The sequence below is a fragment of the Arachis duranensis genome, chromosome 4 (assembly GCF_000817695.3).
Source record: "Arachis duranensis cultivar V14167 chromosome 4, aradu.V14167.gnm2.J7QH, whole genome shotgun sequence".
Classification (NCBI taxonomy): domain Eukaryota; kingdom Viridiplantae; phylum Streptophyta; class Magnoliopsida; order Fabales; family Fabaceae; genus Arachis; species Arachis duranensis.
This window is the reverse complement of record NC_029775.3, coordinates 47,783,700-47,800,013: the sequence shown is the minus strand read 5'-3', so window position 1 is coordinate 47,800,013 and position 16,314 is coordinate 47,783,700.

Here is a 16,314-nt window from a genome sequence, read left to right as displayed (position 1 = left end):
TTTGACCATAAGATGAGTTGAACTCCATTTATATTTTGTAAGATGCAACATCAATGAAAATTGAAATTCATGTCTCAGATGAGATTTGCTTAGTGAGGCGAAAACACAAACACCTTGGTTTCAACTTAGAACAGAGAACAAAAACAAAAAAAATGCTTGATCTAGACTTCTCACCCACTTAATCATTGTTGATCTAATCAATCCCCGGCAACGGCGCCAAAAACTTGATGGTGTTTTTGTGGAAAAATGAATTTCCAAACACATAGATCTAACTGGCAAGTGTACCGGGTCGCATCAAGTAGTAATAACTCACAAGAGTGAGGTCGATCCCATAGGGATTGATGGATCAAGCAACTTTAGTGGGTGATTAGTTTAGTCAAGCTAACATTGAAGTGAAATATATGAAATGTAGCCAACAGAAAGTAAATAGCAAGGAAAATTAAAGTGCAGAAAGTAAAATTGTAGAAACTTAAAGTGCAAGAAAGTAAAATAGTTGAAACTTAAATTGAAAGAAAAGTAAATTGTATGAGAAGTAGAGGGGGTTGGGTGCTGCAAATTAAAGAAAGCAATGAAGCAAGTAATCAAAGAGATCTTGAGAACAAGTGACAGGGAAATTAAAGTGTAGGAAAATTAAATTCATATCACAGTAGCTCAAATGTAAAGTGCAGAGGAACTAAAGTGCAGGAAAGTAAATTGGGAGCTGAGATTCAAAGTTAAACAGGAAAATTCAGGATGCATTCAATCAGAGAAGTAGCAGATGGAATAAAATGTAGCAGATCTAAACAGCAAAGCAAAATTACTTCAAGAAGCAAACAGTAGATGAACCCAAACTTAAATTGCATACTCTCACCAAAAGAGTAAAGATCTCAGGGGTCAAGAGACTAGAAAACAAGTCTAGATCTCAATTCCTTCCTTGATCTAACAGCAAATAGATTGAAGAAGAAAGAAAAATGGAAGCAGCAAATGAAAACTCAAATTCAATCCTTAATTCACTGAATTATACAACAAGTAAAAAAAAAAGAAATCTCAGAGGGGGAATGAAACAGAATTCCTTCAATTCTCCACCCAAGATTCAAACTCAGAAAAGAAAAACTAAAGAGAGAGCTCTTTACTACTCCTAATGCTCCCTAGTGGAGCTAGCCTTTTTTAATGAGATGGAATTGATGCCTTTATATAGGCTTTACAAAGTGAAAATGAAAATGAAATTAAAATAAATTACAATTAAAATGAAAATCCTAATCTAATTGATCCATGTGCCTTTGAGTGATGATGTGGGCTTTGCTTGCTTTGGATTTCAGGAAAAATGGGTTTGGTTGGCCTTAATTCAATTTGGAGAGGAATTGAATTTAAATAGATTTTTGGTTGAATTTTGGCCCTTGGATGACACTCCCAGGAGGATGCTCTGCTCTTGTGGAGAGCGGAGCATTGGTGCCTTTGGTGTGTCTTGTGCGCGCAAAGCTCCTTGACCGTGCCAAATTGTGCGTGACATGCTTCCCTGGGCCGTGTCAAGTTGTGCCTCAAGCACCAAGGAATAAGGGAAGTAACGCTCTACTCTTGTGGGGAGTAGAGCATTGCTTTTGCTTGGGTGAGGTTCCAGGTTCAAGCCTTGGTGAAAGCATTTGGGGAGATATTTTCCTTGAATTTTCATGAAGAGATCACGACAATGCTCTCTCCAAGAGCAGAGCATTATGCTTTGGAATGAGGCTCCAGCTTCGAACCTTGGTGGAAGCATTAGCTGATTTTTTTGCTTATTTTTTTTCCTTAAAGATGCCTTTCACTCGTGCCTCAATTTTATGCCAAATATTGATTGCTATATATCGTTGAAAAGCTCTGAATGTGAGCTTTCCAACGCAACTTAAAGCACATCAATCGGACATATGTAGCTCAAGTTATAGCCCTTTGAAGGAGGCATGGTCATGCTGTGAGCGCCCAGGTTTTAACTTAGCGAAAATTTGCTTCCAACCTCACTTTGTTTACATCACGATAATGCTCTGCTCTTGGCAAGAGCGGAGCATTGTGTGTGCTGGTTGCTTCCTTCTTTGATTTGGTCATGGGCCACGCTTTTAAAAGCATGGCCTAAGCCTCCAAAGTGTGCTCCAACTTCAAAGTGTACCCCAAAGCTCTTTTTTTCTCCTTTTTAGCTTATTTTGTGCTTCTTTGCTTCTTTTTCTTCTTATTTCCTACAAGATTTATAAAATTAAAAGATCAAGAAAATATTCCAATTAAGCACAAAAGAATGCAATATTTAAGCACTAATCATCAATTTCTTGTATGAAAAAGCATAAAAAAACATGACATGGTGACATGTCATCACACAAGTGGATTGAGAATAAGAAGAATTTCATTGATTCATTATGATTACAATAGAGCTCCTCCACCTAATGAAAATGGGGTTTAGCTCATCATTCCTCAATCAAAACCAACAGAAAGAAAGTGCAGAAAAGTAAAGAAAGAGATCACCGTTGTTAGAGATCTTTGCCCATTCAAACCTTTCATTAGTTTTCTGTAAGCTATGAGTCACTAACCTCCTAGGTTAAGGTTAGGAGCTTTGCTGACTCTTATGGATTAATAATATCATTGTTCTATTTTAATCTATGCTTGATCCATTCTAAGATGTATCTTCGTTCTTCATCCTAATGAATTAGGAGTGTAACTTGACCATCATTGAGGAACTGAAGATTGATGGTTTAGAAGTTATAGTAAAATCTTGTTGTAAGTATAGTTACTAAACCAAGCAATCAACCTTTCTTACAAACGTTTTTGTTGTCACAAGTAACAAACCCCTAAATAAATTGATAACCGAAGTATTTAAACCTCGGGTCGTCTTCTCAAGGAATTGCAGGGACGTATGTTCTTATTATTGGTTATGAGTTTGTAAATTGGGGGTTTTAAGAATGAGGGGCAATTATGATAAATGACGAATAAAATAAATAAATGACTGTAAAATAAACTCTTGGCAAGGTATGAGAAATTAGAAGTCCTATCCTAGTTATCTTTATCAATTGTGATGAGAATTCGATTTTTCTCCCACTATGTTAACCTCTAACTATGAAGGTAAGTTAAGTGGATGAATTAATTCGAATCCTCAAATTCCAGTATTTCCTTGGGAAAAGTTAGAATTATTGGATCTCGAATTAATCCTTGAAGAATTCCAATTTTTAGTCAACAATGAGTTTGACAACTCAAGAGTTACCAATTAATCAACCAAAGCCAAGAATGTAGAAAGCTAAATTAAAATCATATATATGAAAACATCTCAGTAATGTATATTAAATAAGAAAATCAATCCTAACATGAAAAGTTTATAAGCCAATTGGGCAACACAAACCAGATACAAATGAAAGCATCAGAGTAAATGGAAGTAAAAGAGAAACAAAAATTATTGAACCTGGTATGAAGAAACAATCCTAATCCTGATAGAAATCCTAATCCTAAATCCTAAGAGAGAAGAGAGAACCTCTCTCTCTAAAAACTACATCTAAAACCTCAAATTATGAATTATGAAAGCATAATGAGTCTCTGCATGTTCCCTGACTTTAATCTGTATTTCTGGCCAAAATCTGGGTTAAAATTCAGCCAAGAATCTCTGCCAGCGACTTTTGTAATTCTGCAGATCACGCACGTCACGCGGACGCGTCATTTGGCTTTTTTCTTTTCCATGCGGGCACGTCGTCCATGCCTCCGCGTCGCTTCTACTTTTCCAATCCGCGCGTCCGCGTCACTCATGCGGCTGCATCACTGTGAATTCTTTTCTTCCGCGCGGTTGCGTCACTGACGCGTACTCGTCACTTCTCGCTGGTCATCTCCTCAATTTCTTGTGTTCCTTCCATTTTTGCAAGCTTCCTTCCCAATCTCTCACTCATTCATGCCCTATTAAGCCTGAAACACTTAACACACAGATCAAGGCATTGAATGGTAATAAGAGATGATTAAGATTAGCTAAATTGAGACCAAAGAAGCATGTTTTCAATCATGTAATAATTTTAGAAAGGAAATATAAATGCATGCTAATTATATGAATAAGTGGGTAAAAAGACCATGATAAAACCATACAATTAAACACATTGTAAACCATAAAATAGTGGTTTATCAACCTCCCCACACTTAAACATTAGCATGTCGTCATGCTAGACTCAAGGAGATCAAATAAATGAGTAGGAACATGTAAAACTCATGCAATGCAAAGCAACCTATGAATGTGAATGCAACTACATGCAAAGATGATTATACCTACTTAGTGAAAAGTAAATAAATCTTTCAAGAACAAATATGAACTGGATTTCACTAATTCAAATCACAAAATACAATATGAATAACCTGCAAGAAGAAGACAGCTCATGAAAGCAGGGAACATAGAATTAAGCACTGAACCCTCACTCGTGGTGTATATCACTCTAATCTCTCAGGTGTATAGGGTCAATTATCTCAATTCTCTACTAATCTTGCTTTCTATAGCTTGCTCTTCATTTAATAATCAACAAAAATTTAATGCACCAATACACAAATCAAGAGGTCTTTTAAGGGTTGTAATGGGGTTAGGGTCAATGTAGGATTGTATTTGGCCAAGTGGACTAAAATCTAAATCCTTAATTAACATAAACTTTCCACCTAACTCAAGACAATTCATTTAATTAAAATACAAAACTTAACTTCCCATTAACTGTGTTTACCGCATATTTATGCATTCCAAGTTTTGAGTACAGCTCATATGCATTGATTTCACTATTTATTTTGGGGCATTTTGTCCCCTTTTATTAATTGCTCTTTTCTTTTTCCTTTTCACTTTCTTTTTTTTTTCTCAATGGATATGATTAAAGTATTGAATGCAATAACATGTGCTCAACCATTATTTTGCACATTTTCACTAAAATCTACAACACCCAATTATTCAAACCAAATATTTTCAAACCCAACTTTCCCACACTTAAATCATGAGCACTTTTACTAGTCTAAGCTAACCAAGGATTCAAATTAAGGACATTATTATTTTCCGCTTAGAGTTAGTAATGAGCTAGAGTAAAGAACAAATAGGTATATTAGGCTCAAATTGGTTTGCAAAGGATAATGAAAGGGTAAGGCCATATGGGTATGTAAGCTTAGTGAAACAAGGGCCTCAATCATATCAGTGCATGCATACATCAAACAATGGAAATATAGAATTAAGCAAGACAAAGAACACAATTTTAGAGAGAAAAACACACATCAAAAATAAAATATTGGTTGATAAAATGCAACCAATCAAATAGGCTCAAAATCTCACCGGTTTTATGTGTTCGAGCTTTAAACCATGTTCCAAAATAAGATTTCTTCAAACAAGATTTTCAAAAAGTTTTATTCAAATTAGTGAAATACTATAAAAAAATTTCTTGAAGAAGAAAATATTACTTTAACCAAGGGGTAAAATATGCACAAAAAATAAACATGCAATCAAACATGCAAATGCAACAATGAATAAACAAAGAAAAAAACAATGGTGTTGAAAAGAAGAAAATAGCTAACCCATGGAGATCGGTATCGACCTCCCCACACTTAAAGATTGCACCGTCCTTGGTGCATGCTAAGATGTGCAGGTGGACGGGTTGTTCCAACTGATGCTTCTCTCCAAAGATTGTGTAGATGGACTTGTCTTGTCTTCCCATGTAAACGTCTTCCGGTTCCCCTCCGGGTGGCCATCCTGAAAGAAAAAGGGAAGAAAAGTAACCCAGAAATAAAGATAAGAAAATAAATGAAGTATGGATGGGTTAATGCCAAATGATAAGGGTCTCGTTTACATGGAAGCTTCAACATGTACGTGAGAAAATAATAGAAGCCATGGCATGCCAGTGGTACAAAATGTACAACAATGGGGAGGAGAGTGGGTAATGAAAGACAATGTAAGTTCATGTCAATGCAAAAGGAATACACGTATCCTAAAAGATTGACATTGACAGAAAAATAGCATCACCCAACATTGTAAAACAAGTCACTAAAAATTATACCAGAAAAGATGCAACAGTTAAATAAGAAAATCAACACCAAAGGAAAAAATAATAAATTTAGAAAAAAAAGAAAAATATGCACTAAATTAAAATACAATGAATGAAATATGCAAATAAATAAAATGAAAGATAAGAAGAATGAGAAGGGAAAGAAGTGAGTAAGAAAGGAGGGAAGGAAAATTAGGATTGGGGAAGAAAAGATAAGATATTTGGCAAATTAGGATAAGCTATGCGGCGCAAGCGACGCGGACATGTGGGACACGAGGTCGCGTGACTTGCGTTTGAAGTTAATCGACGCGGTCGCGTCGGTCATGCGGTCGCATGACACGTTTTATGCTACTGGCGCGAGGTCAGTCTCGCGCTCGCACAACTCTCTGTTCAGAATCTTATTTTGCCAAATTTTGGGTGACGCGATCGCGTGGTCGTCGCGATCACGTGAGTGGCCAATATGGGGATATGACGCGGACGTGTGAGCCATGCGTCCGCATGGTAAGGTTGTGCTTTCAGCACCAGTCCAGCACCACTCCAGCATAACTTTTGGCTATGCACCCTTTTCACGTCGATTTTCATGGCACGCGGCCGCGTGGGTTACGCGGTCGCGTGGGAGGCCAAAGTTCCCACATGACGCGGTCGCGTGGGGTCAAATTATGCTAAAGGCGCGCCTCCGGCCACGATCTCGCGTGACTCTCTGTTCAATTCTTTTCTACCCAACGCACTAGTGACGCGGACGCATCAGCAATGCTGTCGCGTCGCGTGCGTGTTTTCCCTTTTTTTATGCAGTATGCACAATGCAAAATGCAATGAATGTCATGTAGAAATTGCAGGTTCAATAAAAATTCAAAAACAGACTAAAATTAAACTAAAAAAAGAACGATCATACCATGGTGGCTTGTCTCCCACCTAGCACTTTTGGTTAAAGTCCTTAAGTTGGACATTGGATGAGCTTCCTGTTATGGCGGCTTATGTTTAAATTCATCCAAAAATCTCCACCAATGCTTGGAATGCCAATCGCCTCCGAGGTCCCAAACTAGACAGGTAAAGCTTCTGAGCAGCTTCAAACAGATTCTCAGGCTCCCGGGGTGACGAATGTCAGCATAGAATCCATGATCCCAAGCTTTGCTTTTAAATCCACCTCCGTCTTGATCTACATGTTTCCATTCGGGCGGTTTAAAAAGTAGATTCTCACCATTGTGACCAAACGTTCTACGTGATCCATTCAATTGAGCATGATACCAAACTGTGCACTTCGAGTTGAAGTGTGGAACCTTATTAAACCTTGTGCACCAGCTCTGAGTACGAGCCATTTCCCTCTTACTTTTAAAGCCACAGAGAGCTCTAAGCTGGCCATCTGTTTCAAGCAAACCATATTCAAGTGGAAAAATAAAGCTAAGGGTTAAGGATTGTACCCACTTGAAGCTTGTATTGAGTGGTAGTGGCCTCGAGATAGGTGGTTCCAGTGGTTCTGTAAGTTTTACTCCCTTGTGGTCTTCAGTGAATTCCTCCACCTCTTTGTAAATTTATTCAACTTCACCCATGTCTTGATCAAAGTCATTGATATCTTCATCATCACTTGAGTCATAAACAGGAGGTTGACAAAAGTCGACCTCTGCATCATCTTCATATTCACTTAGGGAAGATTCTTCTGTCTCAAAGAATTCACTTGCGGATGCAAGTTCATTACTAGGAGGACTTGACGGGTGACTATCATCATCAAGAAAACATGTGTCTTGGGTAATTCCATCTAGTTCCCCATAAGATATCTAGCATCAGAGTAAATGGAAGTAAAAGAGAAACATAAATTATTGAACCTAGTATGAAGAAACAATCATAATCCTAATAGAAATCCTAATCCTAAATCCTAAGAGAGAGGAGAGAACCTCTCTCTCTAAAAACTACATCTAAAACCTCAAATAATGAATTATGAAAGCATAATGAGTCTCTGCATGTTCCCTGACTTTAATCTATGTTTTTGGGTCGAAAACTGGGTTGAAATCCGGGCCAGAATCTCTGCCAGCGACTTTTGTAATTCTGCAGATCGCGGACGCGTCATTCACGCGGATGCGTCATTTGGCGTTTTTCTTTTCCATGCTGGCGCGTCGTCCGTTCCTCCGCGTCGCTTCTGCTTTTCTAATCCACGCGTCTGCGTCACTCATGCGGCCGCATCACTGCGAATTCCTTTCTTCCGCGCAGTCGCGTCGCTGACGTGTACGCGTCACTTCTCGCTGGTCATCTCCTCAATTTCTTGTGTTCCTTCCATTTTTGCGAGCTTCCTTCCCAATCTCTCACTCATTCATGCCCTATAAAGCCTGAAACACTTAACACACAAATCAAGGCATCAAATGGTAATAAGAGAGGATTAAGATTAGCTAAATTAAGACCAAAGAAGCATATTTTCAATCATGTAATAATTTTAGGATGGAAATATAAATGCATGCTAATTATATGAATAAGTGGGTAAAGACCATGATAAAACCACACAATTAAACACATTGTAAACCATAAAATAGTGGTTTATCAGTCATCCCTATTCTACATGGGTTCTTGCGAGTCTTTGACGGGATAGTATTGAACCATAAGCTTGATTATACATCTCTTAGACGGCTAATCCACGACTTCGTTGGGGACTTGGAGACATCAGTTCAGCCGAGGTACGGGGCAATTAGGGGCTTTGTGGTATAGGCTAGAGTCAAGAAGCAGCATTCTCTAATCCAGAAGATCCAAACTTATCAGTGGTGTTTTGAGTAGCATCACCAAGGGAATGGACTATAGGAGCTTCACCACCATTCAGATTGGATGACCACTGACCTGGCGTTTGATCTGAAACAAAGGAGATTAATGAGTCATGAGAAGTTGAAGTAGATGGTGAGAAAAGTTGATCCAGAAGGAGGAAGCATCTCCAAAGCCTCAACCATTCTCTTATCATTGATTTCACACCAATCCAGTAATACTTTCTTGATTTTGTTTTTATGCGTTTTTTCACAAAAACTATCTTTTCTATCCGTCTGACTAAGATCTACAAGATAGTCATTGCTTGTTCAATCCGACAATCTCCGTGGGATCGACCCTCACTCACCTAAGGTATTACTTAGACGACTCGGTGCACTTTTCGATCTATCTGTGCAAATATTGCGGAGTCAATTTTGTACACCAAAGAACTACTTTTATTAATATTATCAGCCAAAACAGCTATTGAATTATTTTGAGTACAAAATGCTTGAAATGTGTCGACAAAAGATCGACGGACAACATAGACCCTATCAGAACTGACCAAACCTGAAATCCTAGGACTAGAAGGAAAAGTACATGCTGAAGAAAATAAATCCCTACGTGGACCGTCTTCATCAGCTAAATCCAAACTAGAAAGTGAAATACATGTTGCAGAGTGTAAAACCTTATTTGGTTCGACTTGATCAGAAGAACCACTACAAGAAAGGAAAGTACATGCTGCAGAATTGAAACTAACTACATAATTATATAAAGAAATTCAATATCTCGAAACAACTTCTTCATCAGACATTTGTAGAATTTGTTGATCGAAACTCTTTTTCTCCTTTTTTTACTGCTCCTAACTAGTCGAAGTATATTTGAGCTTTTGGTGCCTAAGCTTTACGCTAAGCCCATTAGTAGTTAGAAAATAGCCCTCGTAGTTGTAATAACTAAGGTTCCTATCAACATCAAGAGATTTAAGCTTGTCATTATAAACCTTGAAGTCAACATGCATTTGTTTGGCATAAAGGCTATCATCAGCACTGACCACTTCAGTCTTTTCTTCATCAGTCCAAAGGAGAAGACTTTGATGCACGATTGAGGGCATGACTCCTACGCTATAAATCTAGCCACGTCCTAGTAAAGCGTTATAACTTGCTCTGAAGGTGACAACCACAAACACAATTCTCCCTGTTAACAATCCTACTTTAACCATAAAAGTGACTAGATCTTTTGTTGGCATCGAAACACCGTAATCTATTATTGAAATGTTTGTTGGTACCAGGTCATCAAAATATTTTCCAACCTTTAGTAGCATTCTCTCAGGCAAAAGACTGATAACACAACACCGCCATCAATGAAGACTTTGTTGATTAAAATGCTACTTAGTGTTGCTTTATATGTAGCAATCGAAGGTGTCCATTTTGTTTCTCAATCAGTTTATTAAAACACCCTACCTCTTCAATTTCAAAAGTAAAGGAAAACACGTCCTTGTTGTTTGAGTCATCATTGTAATCCCCACTATGATTACCTTCATGCTGCCCAATGAATTCAGAAGGTATGATAGAAATAGTATTAGTCATTTCTTTATCCTCTTCCTCAAAATAATCCTCATCGAGATCGGGATCATCAGCATTAGTTGGATTTGCTTTGGGCAATGAAGCTTCAATATTTTTACCTTTCTCTTCGATGATCACTTGCTCCTTTCCTTTTGCAAATGTTTCACATTGAGAAAATAATATGATCCAAAGCAAATGGCTTTTCCCCGATCTGTCGAGGTAGAAGGAACACTAGTAAACTCGACGGAATCATCGACCACCTTAATTTCTAGTGCACGAAATTACAATCACACTTTTGCAATTCCGCACAACTAACCAGCAAGTGCACTGGGTCGTCCAAGTAATACCTTACGTAAGTAAGGGTCGATCCCACGGAGATTGTCGACTTGAAGCAATCTATGGTTATCTTGTAAACCTTAGTCAGGAGATTAATAATGAAAAGAGTTTTGTTTGTAAAAAGTAAGAGAACATGAAATGAATAATACTTGTTATGCAGTAACGGAGAACAGGTTGAGGTTTTGGAGATGCTCTGCCATCTGAATCTCTGCTTTCCTACTGTTGTCTTCTTCATGCACGCAAGGCTCCTTCCATGGCAAGCTGTATGTTGGTGGATCACCGATGTCAATGGCTACCATCCGTCTTCTCAGTGAAAATGGTCCAACTACGGGTTCCGTAGGGCTAATCATCTGTCGGTTGTCACTCATGCTGGAATAGGATCCATTGATCCTTTTGCACACTGTCACTGCGCCCAACATTTGTAAGTTTGAAGCTCGTCACAGTCACCCCTTCCTAGATCCGACTCGGAATACCACAAACAAGATTTAGACATTCTGGATCTCAAGAGTGCTGCCAATTGATGCTAGCTTATACTACAAAGACTCTGGTTGCACGGATTTGAACACTCTGTTGTCAGGAGAGTCAATCAAACTCGTGAACCAGGAATCCAAGAGATACACACTCAATCTAAAGTAGAATGGGAGTGGTTGTCAAGCACACGTTCATAAGTTGAGAATGGTGATGAGTGTCACAAATCATCACATTCATCATGTTGAAGTGCGAATGAATATCTTAGAATAGAAACAAGCATGATTGAATAGAAAACAGAAATAATTGCATTAATCCAACGAGACACAGCAGAGTTCCTCACCCCCAACCATAGGGTTTAGAGACTCATGCCGTAGAAGATACAAATTCAGATGTGAAATGTCATGAGGTACAAAATAAATCTCTAAAAGTAGTTTTTATACTAAACTAGAAACCTAGGTATACAGAAAATGGGTAAACTAAGATAGATAGTGCAGAAATCCACTTTCGGGGCCCACTTGGTGTATGTTTGGGCTGAGCATTGAAGCTTTCACATGCATAGGCTATTCTTGAGTTAAACGCCAGGTTTGGTGCCAGTTTGGGTGTTTAACTCCAACTTCTATGCCAGTTCTGGCGTTTAATGCCAGAAAAGGGTAAAAAACTGGCATTTAAACGCCACTTTGCGCTATCAAATCTCGGGCAAAGTATAAACTATTATACATTGCTGGATAACCCAAGATGTCTACTTTCCAAATCAATTGAGAGCACGCCAATTGGACTTCTGTATCTCCAGAAAATCCATTTCGTGTGCAGGAGGGTCAGAATCCAACAGCATCTGCAGTCCTTTTTTAGCCTCTGAATCAGATTTTTGCTCAAGTCCCTCAATTTCAGCTAGAAAACATCTGAAATCACAGAAAAACACACAAACTCATTGTAAAGTCCAGAAATGTGATTTTTGCATAAAAACTAATAAAAATATACTAAAAAATAACTAAAGCACACAAAAAACTACACGAAAATACCACCAAAAAGCGTATAAAATATCCGCTCATCACACCACCAAACTTAAACTGTTGCTTGTCCCCAAGCAACTAGATAAATAAAATAGGATAGAAAGAAAATCAAGAGGTAATACATCTCAGAGTTTTAAGTGAAGCTCAGATTCTAATTAGATGAGTTGGGCTAGTAGCTTTTTGCTCCTGAACAGTTTTGGCATCTCAATTTATCCTTTGAAGCTCAGAATGATTGGCATCCATAGGAACTCAGAATTAAGATAGTGTTATTGATTCTCCTAGTTTAATATGTTGATTCTTGAACACAACTACTTTATGAGTCTTGGCTGTGACTCCAAGCATCTTGTTTTCCAGTAATATCACATGATACATAAATGCCACAGACACATAACTGGGTGAACCTTTCAGATTATGACTCAGCTTTGCTAGAGTCCCCAGTTAGAGGTGCCCAGAGTTCTTAGGCACACTCTTTTGCTTTGGATCATGACTTTAACCAGTCAATCTCAAGTGTTTCACTTGGACCTTCATGACACAAGCACATGGTTAGGGACAGTTTGATTTAGCCACTTAGGCTAGGATTTTATACCTTTGGGCCCTCCTATCCATTAATGCTCAAAGCCTTAGATCCTTTTTACCCTTGCCTTTTGGTTTAAAGGGCTATTGGCTTTTTCTGCTTGCTTTTTCTTTATTTTTTGTTTTTTTTTGCAAGCTTTGTATTTTTCATTACTTTTTCTTGCTTCAAGAATCAATTTTATTATTTTTCAGATTATCAAAACATTTCTCTTTCTTTTCATCATTCTTTCAAGAGCCAACAATTTTAACATTCATAAACTTCACTATCAAAAATATGCACTATTCAAGCATTCATTCAGAAGACAAAAAGTGTTGTCACCATATAAAAATAATTAGAATTTTTCTTATTGAAAACATGAAATAATTGCCTCCTTATTCTAAAAAAAATCTACTATTTTATTCATGTTTAGTGATGAAGAGAAAAATAAATTATAGCTTACTTGGAGATAATAAAAATAAAGACCATAATTACTAATACTCATGTAATTCTTAAGATAGGTTTCTAATAATAAAAGTTATCACAGGTTTAAGATTAGGACTCAACAACCTTTATCTTGGGAGATGGATGCTCCTTCAATCTGTGGGATGTCTGGTCCCTCAAGGGAGAGCTTCTGGCGCTTCAGCTCCTATAGCTCACGCCCTTGCTTTTCTTGTTCCTTAAGCAGTTTGCAGAGCATGCTATTTTGATTTTGTTGTTCTTTTTTAAATTGATCCATAGCTTCTTGCAGGTTGGTGACAGCTGCTTCTAGGCGGGCCCAGTAGTCAATTTGATGGATTTCTGGGAGGAATTCCTGCGCCCTCCTCTTAATGGAGTTTTCGTTCACTTGTTGTCCCTCCATTGACTTTTTTGTAATTGGATGCCCGACTGAGATAAACTCATCCACTCCCATCTTTACCCCCAACATCTTTACATAGCAGAGAGATTAAGCTTGGGTAGGCCAATTTGGCTTCAGTGGAGTTCTTATTTGCAATTGTGTAAATCTCACAAGAAATCAGATGATGAATCTCCACTTCGTTTCCCATCATAATGCAATGAATTATCACTGCTCTTTTGACAGTGACCTCAGAGCGGTTGCTAGTGGGCAGTATAGAATGCCCAATGAAGTCCAACCAACCCCTCGCGACTGGTTTGAAATCTCCTCTCTTGAGTTGGTTTGGGACACCTTTTGAGTTGGTTATCCACTTAGTTCCAGGGAGTCAAATGTCCTCTAGAACTTGGTCCAAACGCTTATCTACTCTCACCATTCTCCTGTTAAAGGTTTCTGGATCATCTTGTAGCTGAGGCAGTTTGAAGACCTCTGATGAGTGGATAATTTATACGCTTTTTGGCATTGTTTTTAGGTAGATTTTAGTAAGTTCAAGCTACTTTTAGGGATGTTTTTATTAGTTTTTATGTTAAATTCACATTTCTGTATACTTTACTATGTGTTTGTGTGTTTTTCTGTGATTTCAGGTAATTTCTGGCTGAAATTGAGGGACTTAAGCAAAACTCTGAAAAAGGCTGACAAAAGGACTGCTGATGCTGTTGGAATCTGACCTCCTTGCACTCAAAATAGATTTTCTGGAGCTACAGAACTCCAAATGGAGCGCTCTCAACGGCTTTGAAAAGTAGACATTCATAGCTTTCCAACAATATATAATAGTTCATACTTTATTCGGGAATTGATGACGTAAAGTGGCGTTCAACGCCAAGTACATGCTGTTGTCTGGAGTTAAACGCCAGAAACACGTCATGACCCGGAGTTGAACGCCCAAAACACGTTATAACTTCGCGTTCAACTCCAAGAGGAGCCTCAGCTCGTGGATAGATCAATCTCAGCCCAAGCACACACCAAGTGGGCCCCGGAAGTGGATTTATGCATCAATTACTTACTCACGTAAATCCTAGTAGCTAGTCTAGTATAAATAGGATAAGTTACTATTGTATTAGACATCTTTGGTCTCAGTTTTGTTTTATTCTTCATCTTAAGAGGCTATTGATCACGTTTTAGGGGGCTGGCCATTTGGCCATGCCTGAACCTTTCACTTATGTATTTTCAACGGTGGAGTTTCTACACACCATAGATTAAGGGTGTGGAGCTCTGCTGTACCTCAAGTTTCAATACAATTACTATTATCTTCTATTCAATTCTCTTTTTTTCTTGTTCCAAGATATATGTTGCACTTCAACTTGATGAATGTGATGATCCGTGACACTCATCATCATTCTCACCTATGAACGCACGTGACTGACAACCACTTCCGTTCTACCTTAGGCCGGGCGCATATCTCTTAGATTCCCCAACAGAATCTTCGTGGTATAAGCTAGATAGATGGCGGCATTCATGGGAATCCGGAAAGTCTAACCTTGTCTGTGGTATTCCGAGTAGGATTCCGGGAATCTGGAAAGTCTAACCTTGTCTGTGGTATTCCGAGGAAGATTCCGGTATTGAATGACTGTGACGAGCTTCAAACTCCTGAAGGCTGGGCGTCAGTGACAGACGCAAAAGAATCAAGGGATTCTCTTCCAACCTGATTGAGAACCGACAGATGATTAGCCGTGCTGTGACAGAGCATTTGGACCATTTTCACTGAGAGGATGGGATGTAGAAATCGGCAAGGGTGATGCCCCCAGACGATTAGCCATGCAGTGACAACGCATAGGACCATTTTCCCGAGAGGATTAAAAGTAGCCATTGACGATGGTGATGCCCTACATACAACTGATGAATGGATTTTTGACGGTTTAGAATTTCACAAATGAATTCTCGTTGCAAGTATAGTTTCTAAACCAACAATAATCCTTTCATACAAAAGATTGTTTGTCACAAGTACAAACCCCTAATATCTATAAACCGAAGTATTTAAGCCTCGGGTCGTCTCTCAAAGGACTTGCAGGGTAGTGTTCTTGTTATTGGTTATGGCCTTGTTTATTTTGGGGTTTTGGATGAGAAATATGAATAGTAAATGGTAAGAAAACTTTATTAACAAAATGGTCTTGGAAAGGTTTGGTTGTCAAGGGTCTTCATCATTATCGCTAGCCACAAGTATGGTAGTTGCAAGGATTAATCCCACTTAGTCATCCTTAAATCAATTAACAAAGGAAAGTCAAGTGAGTTATATCAATCCTAGTCCATAAATCCTAGCTTTCCACTAATTGGATTAATGAAGGCTAGAGTTAATGGCTATCAACTATCAATCAATTGGACACTAGTGACTCAAGAAATCCTAAGTCACCTTCTCAAGCCAAGAACATAAAATTCTACTCTAACATCCTCTCAAGCATTTCATCAAACACTTGGAGGGTAATGAAAGAAAGCATTTTTATTTGTAAGAATAAAAGGAATCAACAACCAACAATTACAAAGAATTAACAAAACAACAATCAACAACATCACAATCACATGAATTATCTCAAATTGCATTATTAAAAGAAAACAAAAAAACAAAAATATCTCAATTACAAAACCTAGAAACAAAATAAGAGAAATTACAACAAGAGGATAGGGATAGAAAGAAGAACCAAAGTATAGCAATCATCAATTGAAGGTAGAAGTAGAAGGAGACTTGAATTAAACCTAGAACTATAAGATCCTAATCTAACCCTAATTCCTAATCCTAATTCTAGAGAGAAGAGAGAGCTTCTCTCTCTAACTCTAACTACTTCTAAAACTAAAACTATGACTAATGATGACAAGTATG